The following is an 11,904-nucleotide window of genomic DNA, read 5'->3' as shown; positions in this document are numbered from 1 at the left end:
ACCATAAAACGGTAATCCAATGATAACACAATCAATGATAAAATGAGGATCCAATGATAACATGATTAAGATGATCCATGACAACATAAAGAGATGATCCAATGATAACATGATTAAGATGATCCATGATACCATTAAAAGATGATCCATGACAACATACCATAAACAGATGATCCATGATACCATAAAAAGATGATCCAATGATAACATGATTAAGATGATCCATGACAACATACCATAAAGATGATCCATGATAACATGATACCATAAAAAGACGATCCAATGATAACATGATACCATAAAGATGATCCAATGATAACATGATTAAGATGAGCCATGACAACATACCATAAAAAGATGATCCATGACAACATGATACCATAAAAAGATAATCCATGATAACACGATACCATAAAAAGACGATCCAATGATAACATGCCATAAAGATGATCCATGATAACATGATACCATAAAAAGACGATCCAATGATAACATGATACCATAAAGATGATCCAAAGAAAACATGATTAAGATGATCCATGATACCATAAAAAGATGATCCATGATACCATAAAAAGACAATCCAATGATAACATGTTTAAGATGATCCATACCATCAAAAGATGATCCAATGATACTTGATTAAGATGATCCAAGACACCATAAATAGATGATCCAATGATAACATGATCCTTGATAACATGATACCATAAAAAATGATCCAATGATAACATGTACCAATGATAAGATACCATAAACAAGATGATCTAATGATAACATGATACCATAAAAGATGATCATAAGATGATACCATAAAAAGATGATCCAATAATAACGTGATCAATGATAACATGATACCATAAAAAAATGATCAAATGATAACATGTACCAATGATAAGATACCATAAACAAGATGATCCAATGATAACATGATTAATGATAAAATGATGCCATAAAATGATAACATGATGTGTATGCGTCAGTAGAGTTGTGTATGTTAATCCTGCTGCTACCTTATTTGGACGTCTTCTTTTGGCCGCCGGCATCTCATCACCAGAGCTCTGGCTGGTTCCTTCACCACAATCGTCTTGCTCGTCCTCACAGGCGGCTGTTGGCGCTTTCCAAGTTGTGTTTGGTAAGACACAGAAATACAAGTTACAGTGAAGGTAAGATACAGAAATACAAGTTACAGTGAAGGTAAGATACAGTAATACAAGTTACAGTGAAGGTAAGATACAGAAATACAAGTTACAGTGAAGGTAAGACACAGAAATACAAGCTACGGTGAAGGTAAGATACAGAAATACAAGTTACAGTGAAGGTAAGATACAGAAATACAAGTTACAGTGAAGGTAAGACACAGAAATACAAGTTACGGTGAAGGTAAGATACAGAAATACAAGTTACAGTGAAGGTAAGATACAGAAATACAAGTTACAGTGAAGGTAAGATACAGAAATGAAACAGTTCATTGTCAGGCTACTCAAGGAGCTGATGTTGACTTTTCATACCTCTTTTCTTGAGCTCTCTGACCTCAAGTTGAAGATCTCGGTTTTTCTCCATGAACTTCACTGCAAGAGATGGCTTCAATTAAAAAAACAATATTATAATGTTAGATGGTAGAATCTACCTTCCTTACATTTGGCTTTGAAAAGCTCAATTCTTAATTTATAAACCTGCTCTTGGGCGAGGCGTCCGTCCTCTTTGAATTTTTTAATTTCCTCTTGACGCGCCTTTTCGGCATCTTGATGCGCCTTTTCGGTATCTTGACGCGCCTTTTCAGCATCTTGATGGGCGAGGACTCCGTCCGCTTTTAGATTTTCAATCAGCTCTTCGCGCGCCTTTTCAAAATCAATACAAAAGAACTGTGAAAAGAAATGCAACAATGCAATATTCAGTGTTGACAGCTAGATTTTTTGTGGACATGTTCCATGAATATTGATGTTAAAGATTTCTTTTTTTGTAAAGAAATGTTTAGAATTAAGTTCATGAATCCAGATGGATCTCTATTACAATCCCCAAAGAGGGCACTTAAAGTTGATGATTACTTCTATGTGTAGAAATCTTTATTTATAATTGAATCACTTGTTTATTTTTCAACAAGTTTTTAGTTATTTGTATATCTTTTTTTCCAAATAGTTCAAGAAAGACCACTACAAATGAGCAATATTTTGCACTGTTATACAATTTAATAAATCAGAAACTGATGACATAGTGCTGTATTTGACTTCTTTATCTCTTTTTTTCAACCAAAAATGCTTTGCTCTGATTAGGGGGTACTTGAATTAAAAAAATGTTCACAGGGGGTACATCACTGAAAAAAGGTTGAGAACCACTGTTACACAGTATATGCCTTGAGCTCTTATTTTGAAGGCGCCAAGAGCGGAAGTGATGACACGTTGTAGTGGAGCAGAAGGTCTTTTAAAAAAAATAAAAATAATAAAGTGGTCCTCGTGTAAAACTGGAGCCTCCGTGTTTGTTATTTTATAGTTTCATACAGTATAGGCGACTTATATAAACCCTCGGTTACATTATTTATTATTATCATTGTAATAGAGTGGTCTATGTTTGTCCTTTGCCATCTCCTGGTGAATGTTGGCTAAAAGGCTATTGTGAGCGAACACGTGGTGCTGAATTTCTCCCAGGGATCAATAAAGTACTTCTATTCTATTCTATTTAGTGGTCAATTGTACGGAATATGTACTGTACTGTGCACTCTACTAATAAAAGTTTTAATCAATCAATCAAAAAGGCTCAAACGTACCTTCGGATGCTCCATTTTAATCTGCACACGAAATCTGGATACACGGAAAGGACTGCTTCTGTCTGCTGTGTGATCTGCTTTAAAAAGCGTTTACGGGAATTTATACAGTCAGTCTCCTGACATTAGAGACACTTGCAGTTCAAATGATGAAAGAAGTAACGGAATCGATTTCGAGAGGTGGGGCGGGGGCGTGACAATGTGTTGCTGGCATCAAATTCTAAAGTTAATTATTTGCAAAAAAAAAAAATGTTTATCAGTTTGAACATCAAATATGTTGTCTTTGTAGCATATTCAACTGAATATGGGTTGAAAATAATTTGCAAATCATTGTATTCCGTTTATATTTACATCCAGGGGCGTCACTAGCTTTTAAGGACGGGGGGGGGCGGCTTAGCCCCCAGGAGATGCACAGGATGCGAGCGAACGTAGCGCACGAGCACAAAACTTCACAAACGGCTAACAAAGACTTATAAATTATTAAGGAAGTAGAGGCTAATGCCACGACTTTAGCTCACAATACAATAATTGTTTGTTCCCAAATATTTTGAAGTTGCACAGATTACATTTTGGGCACAGATGTGACTAAAATGGTTGTAAATTCAAGCCCTGGAACTATTACTTAATTACTTGAATTGAAGTAATATCTGGATCGGGATAATTTGGCTTATATATAATATATATATATATATATATATATATATATATATATATATATATATATATCCATCCATCCATCCATCTTCTTCCGCTTATCCGAGGTCGGGTCGCGGGGGCAGCAGCCTAAGCAGGGAAGCCCAGACTTCCCTCTCCCCAGCCACTTCGTCCAGCTCTTCCTGTGGGACCCCGAGGCGTTCCCAGGCCAGCCGAGAGACATAGTCTTCCCAACGTGTCCTGGGTCTTCCCCGCGGCCTCCTACCGGTCGGACGTGCCCTAAACACCTCCCTAGGGAGGCGTTCGGGTGGCATCCTGACCAGATGCCCGAACCACCTCATCTGGCTCCTCTCGATGTGGAGGAGCAGCGGCTTTACTTTGAGCTCCTCCCGGATGGCAGAGCTTCTCACCCTATCTCTAAGGGAGAGCCCCGCCACCCGGCGGAGGAAACTCATTTCGGCCGCTTGTACCCGTGATCTTGTCCTTTCGGTCATAACCCAAAGCTCATGACCATAGGTGAGGATGGGAACGTAGATCGACCGGTAAATTGAGAGCTTTGCCTTCCGGCTCAGCTCCTTCTTCACCACAACGGATCGATACAGCGTCCGCATTACTGAAGACGCCGCACCGATCCGCCTGTCGATCTCACGATCCACTCTTCCCTCACTCGTGAACAAGACTCCGAGGTACTTGAACTCCTCCACTTGGGGCAAGATCTCCTCCCCAACCCGGAGATGGCACTCCACCCTTTTCCGGGCGAGAACCATGGACTCGGACTTGGAGGTGCTGATTCTCATCCCAGTCGCTTCACACTCAGCTGCGAACCGATCCAGTGAGAGCTGAAGATCCTGGCCAGATGAAGCCATCAGGACCACATCATCTGCAAAAAGCAGAGACCTAATCCTGCAGCCACCAAACCAGATCCCCTCAACACCTTGACTGCGCCTAGAAATTCTGTCCATAAAAGTTATGAACAGAATCGGTGACAAAGGGCAGCCTTGGCGGAGTCCAACCCTCACTGGAAACGTGTCCGACTTACTACCGGCAATGCGGACCAAGCTCTGGCACTGATCATACAGGGAGCGGACTGCCACAATCAGACAGTCCGATACCCCGTTCTCTCTGAGCACTCCCCACAGGACTTCCCGAGGGACACGGTCGAATGCCTTCTCCAAGTCCACAAAACACATGTAGACTGGTTGGGCAAACTCCCATGCACCCTCAAGGACCCTGCGGAGAGTATAGAGCTGGTCCACAGTTCCACGACCAGGACGAAAACCACACTGTTCCTCCTGAATCCGAGGTTCGACTATCCGGCGTAGCCTCCTCTCCAGTACACCTGAATAGACCTTACCGGGAAGGCTGAGGAGTGTGATCCCACGATAGTTAGAACACACCCTCCGGTTCCCCTTCTTAAAGAGAGGAACCACCACCCCGGTCTGCCAATCCAGTGGCACCGCCCCCGATGTCCACGCGATGCTGCAGAGTCTTGTCAACCAAGACAGCCCCACAGCATCCAGAGCCTTAAGGAACTCCGGGCGGGTCTCATCTACCCCCGGGGCCTTGCCACCGAGGAGCTTTTTAACTACCTCAGCAACCTCAGCCCCAGAAATAGGAGAACCCACCACAGACTCCCCAGGCACTGCTTCCTCATAGGAAGACGTGTTGGTGGGATTGAGGAGGTCTTCGAAGTATTCCCTCCACCGATCCACAACATCCGCAGTCGAGGTCAGCAGAACACCATCCTCGCCATACACGGTGTTGATAGTGCACTGCTTCCCCTTCCTGAGGCGGCGGATGGTGGTCCAGAATTGCTTCGAAGCCGTCCGGAAGTCGTTTTCCATGGCCTCACCGAACTCCTCCCATGTCCGAGTTTTTGCCTCTGCGACCGCTGAAGCCGCACACCGCTTGGCCTGTCGGTACCTGTCCGCTGCCTCAGGAGTCCTATGAGCCAAAAGAACCCGATAGGACTCCTTCTTCAGCTTGACGGCATCCCTCACCGCCGGTGTCCACCAACGGGTTCTAGGATTACCGCCACGACAAGCACCAACTACCTTGCGGCCACAGCTCCAATCAGCCGCCTCGACAATAGAGGCGCGGAACATGGTCCATTCGGACTCAATGTCCAGCACCTCCCTCGTGACATGTTCAAAGTTCTTCCGGAGGTGGGAATTGAAACTCTCTCTGACAGGAGACTCTGCCAGATGTTCCCAGCAAACCCTCACAATGCGTTTGGGCCTGCCAGGTCTGTCCGGCATCCTCTCCCACCATCGCAGCCAACTCACCACCAGGTGGTGATCGGTAGAAAGCTCCGCCCCTCTCTTCACCCGAGTGTCCAAAACATGAGGCCGCAAATCCGATGACACAACTACAAAGTCGATCATGGAACTACGGCCTAGGGTGTCCTGGTGCCAAGTGCACATATGGACACCCTTATGTTTGAACATGGTGTTCGTTATGGACAATCTGTGACGGGCACAAAAGTCCAATAACATAACACCGCTCGGGTTCAGATCCGGGCAGCCATTCTTCCCAATCACGCCTCTCCAGGTTTCACTGTCGCTGCCAACATGAGCATTGAAGTCCCCCAGTAGAACGAGGGAATCACCCGGGGGAGCACTCTCAAGTACTCCCTCGAGTGAATCCAAAAAGGGTGGGTAATCTGAGCTGCGGTTTGGCGCGTAAGCACAAACCACAGTCAGGACCCGTTCCCCCACCCGAAGGCGGAGGGAAGCTACCCTCTCGTCCACCGGGTTGAACTCCAACGTACAGGCTCTGAGCCGGGGGGCAACAAGAATAGCCACCCCAGCCCGTCGCCTCTCACTGCCGGCAACGCCAGAGTGGAAGAGAGTCCAGCCCCTCTCGAGAGAACTGGTTCCAGAGCCCTTGCTGTGCGTCGAAGTGAGTCCGACTATATCTAGCCGGAACTTGTCCACCTCGCGCACTAGCTCAGGCTCCTTCCCCCCCAGCGAGGTGACGTTCCACGTCCCAAGAGCTAGCTTCTGTAGCCGAGGATCGGACCGCCAAGTGCCCTGCCCTCGGCTGCCGCCCAGCTCACATCGCACCCGACCTCTATGACCCCTGCTATGGGTGGTGAGCCCATTGGAGGGGGGACCCACGTTGCCTCTTCGGGCTGTGCCCGGCCGGGCCCCATGGGGACAGGCCCGGCCACCAGGCGCTCGCCATCGTGCCCCACCTCCGGGCCTGGCTCCAGAGGGGGGCCCCGGTGACCCGCGTCCGGGCAAGGGAAATCTGGGTTCCTTGCTTGTTTTCTTCATAGAGGTCTTCGAGCTGCTCTTTGTCTGATCCCTCACCTAGGACCAGTTTGTCTTGGGAGACCCTACCAGGGGGCATAAAGCCCCCGGACAACATAGCTCCTAGGATCATTGGGACACGCAAACTCCTCTACCACGTTAAGGTGGCAGCTCAGAGAGGAGATATATATATATATATATATATATATATATATATATATATATATATATATATATATATATATATATATATATATATATATATATTATGGCAAGCCGTTAAGGAAATTAAATATGTATGGAAGTCTGAATAGAAATGAGAAACGTTTATATATACTGTAAATAAGAAAGACTTAGAGTCTGTCTGCTGATCTGAAAAAGAGCCAAAGCTGTCAAAGAGCTGAGGGATCATCTTCAAAGTGCAATGCTAAAACAAATAATGCAAACAATAAAATGTAACTTCCAGGGCTTGAGATTAATGTAGTCCCGTCGTCCCGGGGACGGTAAAAAAAATGCAAAGGTTCTTGGTCTGCAGTGCTGTGTGCTAATGTCACTGAAATATACATATGTATGTTCATACATATGTATGTACATACATAAGTATGTTCATACATACATATGTATGGTTATACATACATATGAACATACATATGTATGCATGTTCATACATTTGCATGTTCATACATACATATGAACATACATATGTATGTTCATACATACATATGTATGAACATAAATCTCCTGATGATTGAGGGAACCCCTCATGAAACAGGCCTGTAGAGATAAAGTAGTCTTGTGATTTTTTTCCCACACATACATATGTATGTATGTATCGTTAAAAAATCTAAAATACATATAAGTGTAGGTCTATTCATCATGCTTTACTTGTCATTCATTTGTGCAAAAAAGTTCCCAGTGGTAAAAGGTATTGCCACACCCATTGTAAAGCAGTAATAAGACTCACCAAACATGCAGTCCTGCATCAAGTGTCCTTGGAGGATCTTTCTGGTCCCGTTCTCGCCCAGTCCAAAAAGCAAGACTTGGCAGCTGATAACATCCTCAGATCATCATGTCAGAGTGAGACTTATGCCTTTCACAAATTAGAGAGAAAATAGTCTGCTGAAGTGTACAACGTGCCATGCAAAATGGCATGTTGGCATATACATATATATTTATACATATACACAAAAAGGAACCTTTTATAAAACCAAATGTGCTTCTTTATCATGGAGAAATTATGGGATGATACTGAGAACAGTATTGTATGTATTTGTATGCATGTATTTATCATGCTTTGTCATTCATTTGTGCAAAAAATTCCCTAAAGTAAAATTTATTGCCAGCAACACGTGACAAAGAAGTTGGGAAAGGTGGCAATAAATACTGATAATTTAGAGATAACATGATTCAATGATACTATAAAATGATGATCCATGATAAAACAATACCATAAAAAGATGATCTTATAACATGATCCAATAATAACATAAAAAGATGATCCAATGATAAGAAGATTCATGATACCATAAAACGGTAATCCAATGATAACACAATCAATGATAAAATGAGGATCCAATGATAACATGATTAAGATGATCCATGACAACATACCATAAAAAGATGATCTATGATAACATGATACCATAAAAGACGATTCATTGATATTATGATACCATAAAGATGATCCAATGATAACATGATTAAAATGATCCATGATACCATAAAAAGATGATCCATGACAACATACCATAAAACGATGATCCATGATAACATATCATAAAAAGATGATCCAATGATAACATGATACCATAAAGATGATCCAATGATAACATGATTACGATGATCCATGACAACATACCATAAAAAGATGATCCATGATAACATGATACCATAAAAAGACGATCCAATGATAACATGATACCAAAAAGATGATCCAATGATAACATGATTAAGATGAGCCATGACAACATACCATAAAAAGATGATCCATGATAACATGATACCATAAAAAGATAATACATGATAACATGATACCATAAAAAGACGATCCAATGATACCATAAAGATGATCCATGACAACATACCATAGAAAGATGATCCATGATAACATGATACCATAAAAAGACGATCCAATGATAACATGATGCCATAAAGATGATCCAAAGATAACATGATAAAGATGATCCATGATACCATAAAGATGATCCATGACAACATACCATAGAAAGATGATCCATGATAACATGACACCATAAAAAGACGATCCAATGAAAACATGCCATAAAGATGATCCAAAGATAACATGATAAAGATGATCCATGATACCATAAAAAGATGATCCAATGATAACATGATTAAGATGTTCCATGACAACATACCATAAAAAGATGATCCATGATACCATAAAAAGACAATCCAATGATAACATGATACTATAAAGATGATCTAATGATAACATGTTTATGATCCATGATACCATCAAAAGATGATCCAATGATACTTGATTAAGATGATCCACGACACCATAAAAAGATGATCCAATGATAACATGATCCTTGATAACATGATACCATAAAAAAATGATCCAATGATAACATGTTCCAATGATAGGATACCATAAACAGATGATCTAATGATAACATGATACCATAAAAGATGATCATAAGATGATACCATAAAAAGATGATCCAATAATAACATGATCAATGATAACATGATACCATAAAAAGATGATCGATGATAACATGACCCATGATACTATAACAAGATGATCCAATGATAACATGATTAATGATAAAATGATACCATGATGTGTATGCGTCAGTAGAGTTGTGTGTGTTAATCCTGCTGCTACCTTATTTGGACGTCTTCTTTTGGTCTTTTTGGCCGCCGGCATCTCATCACTGGGGCTCTGGCTGGTTCCTTCACCACAATCGTCTTGCTCGTCCTCACAGGCGGCTGTTGGCGCTTTCCATATTGTGTTTGGTAAGACACAGAAATACAAGTTACAGTGAAGGTAAGATACAGAAATACAAGTTACAGTGAAGGTAAGATACAGAAATACAAGTTACAGTGAAGGTAAGATACAGAAATGAAACAGTTCATTGTCAGGCTACTCAAGGAGCTGATGTTGACTTTACATACCTTTGTTCTTGAGCTCTCTGACCTCAAGTTGAAGATCTCGGTTTTTCTCCATGAACTTCACCGCAAGAGATGGCTTCAATTAAAAAAACAATATTATAATGTTAGATGGTAGAATCTACCTTCCTTACATTTGGTTTTGAAAAGCTCATCTTTTAATTTATAAACCTGCTCTTGGGCGAGGCGTCCGTCCTCTTTGAATTTTTTAATTTCCTCTTGACGCGCCTTTTCGGCATGTTGACGCACCTTTTCGGCATGTTGACGCGCCTTTTCGGCATCTTGACGCGCCTTTTCGGTGTCCCATCAAACCTAAGGCTAATTACATCCAAACTACCCTACAAACTCAGAGAAGTGGCGAAGCACAGCTTATGAGACACAACAGAGAACCGGCAGGAGAATCAGATTTAACAACTTTGTGGATTTTGTGGAAAACCATGCCAAGATGCTTTTGGATCCGTTGTTTGGAGACATTCAGGACCAAATAACAACGAAAAGGCCTCTCCCAAGCAGCACAAGTGGACTAAAACCAATCAGCCAAAGAAGAAGCAGCTTTGCTATTTCAGTAGCTGTGAATACAGAGCCAGCAGCATGCACTGTAAAACAATCATCTGTTCCACAACAACCTGCTCAAACCACACCCAGTGGTATCATCCCTTTATGTGGATATTGTCATGGCAAACATGCTCTGATTGACTGCTCACAATTCAAAACACAGTCCCATGACAACAAGGTTGAATTTTTAAGAAGGCAAGGATATTTTTTTGGTTGCCTACTAAAAGGTCATTTAAGCAAGAATTGTAAAAGAAGATTAATGTGTCATGTTTGCAAAATTAAACATCCTACTGTACTTCATATTTCAAGAGAAAAAGGCCCAAGGCAGGAAAATCAAGCAAAGTCCACTGCTGAGACAGAAGAAACCCCTATAAGCATTGCTCTTGTTTCAGCCGGTGATGCAACCGGGGCCGGGAAAGACTGCGCACTTGCAATCGTGCCAGTCAGAGTTAAGGCGGGAAAAGGGAACAGCTATGTTCAGAACTATGCCTTCCTCGATCCAGGCAGCACGGCAACATTTTGCACGGAGAATCTCATCGATCAACTGAATGTGAGAGGACGCAAAACAGAAATTATTTTGTGAACAATGGGAGAGGAAAAGCCTGCGAAGACCTATGAGGCCCGAGGACTGGAGGTTGGAGACTTGGAAGGGTTTACATATCTGGACCTGCCGAAAGTGTATACACAGAGCAAGATACCTGTCTCAAAGGAAAACATCATCACAAAGGCTGACTTGAAGAGGTGGCCATATCTTGACTTAAAAGAAATTGAGGCAGACGTTGAACTTTTTATTGGGACTGATGTTCCTCGGGCAATGGAGCCATGGAATATAATAAACAGTCAAAAGAATGGACCATATGCAGTTCAAACCATACTGGGATGAGTGGTAACTGGACCACTCAGTTGCAGTGCTACAGAACATGCTGGGCCCATTGCAGTCAACTAACAGAATCTCAGTAATTGAATTGAAGCACCTCCTCATCAGACAATATACCCAGGATTCCTCTGAGAACATATATGAGGAGAAAAATTAGATGTCAGTTGAGGATAACTGTTTTATGCAGATCGCCTCAAGTTCAATGTTTCTTAAAGATGGTCACGATCCTCTGCCACTGCCTTTCCGGGATAAAGACAAAGTCACACCTCAGGATAAGTTCAGAGAGAAAGAAAGACATCGGCATTCCTCCTCTTCCTCTTCCAAAAAAAGCCATGACAAAGATAAAGAAAAGGTCAAGAAGGACAAAGGTGACAAAGGTGACAAAACGGAGGAACTCAGAAACCTGTACGGTCGGAGGGGAAGCTTACCTTTTGACCAAGAGCCAATGCCCTTAGAGGCTAATCCTTACATATTCCCATATGGCGGCAAAAGAGATGGCAAAGACGTGCACAGAACAGTCGAAAAGGAGAAAAATAAGAAAATCAAGGACTCCACCAAGGACAAGACCATGGACCATGGAACAAGGAAACTTATAACAAGACCATGGACCACAACCATTGAACAAGTAAAGACATTTCCAGATTTCAAAGGCCTTGTGAGAAGTG

General features: G+C 42.2%; 1 long non-coding RNA gene across 1 annotated transcript; it reads right to left on the bottom strand.

Annotated features, from left to right (window-relative positions):
• Nucleotides 1–1,016: 1,016 nt before the first annotated feature.
• Nucleotides 1,017–10,302, bottom strand: LOC133570210 (uncharacterized). Its single transcript, XR_009810068.2, has 6 exons — nucleotides 9,814–10,302; nucleotides 9,524–9,636; nucleotides 7,634–7,759; nucleotides 1,640–1,865; nucleotides 1,512–1,571; nucleotides 1,017–1,117 (listed from the first exon to the last, which is right to left on the bottom strand). It is a non-coding gene; the product is annotated as an uncharacterized lncRNA (long non-coding RNA).
• Nucleotides 10,303–11,904: the final 1,602 nt, after the last annotated feature.

The sequence above is a fragment of the Nerophis lumbriciformis genome, linkage group LG27 (genome assembly GCF_033978685.3).
Source record: "Nerophis lumbriciformis linkage group LG27, RoL_Nlum_v2.1, whole genome shotgun sequence".
Lineage (NCBI taxonomy): Eukaryota > Metazoa > Chordata > Actinopteri > Syngnathiformes > Syngnathidae > Nerophis > Nerophis lumbriciformis.
The sequence above is the reverse complement of the archived record's forward strand: the minus strand, read 5'-3'. Positions and strand labels throughout refer to the sequence as shown.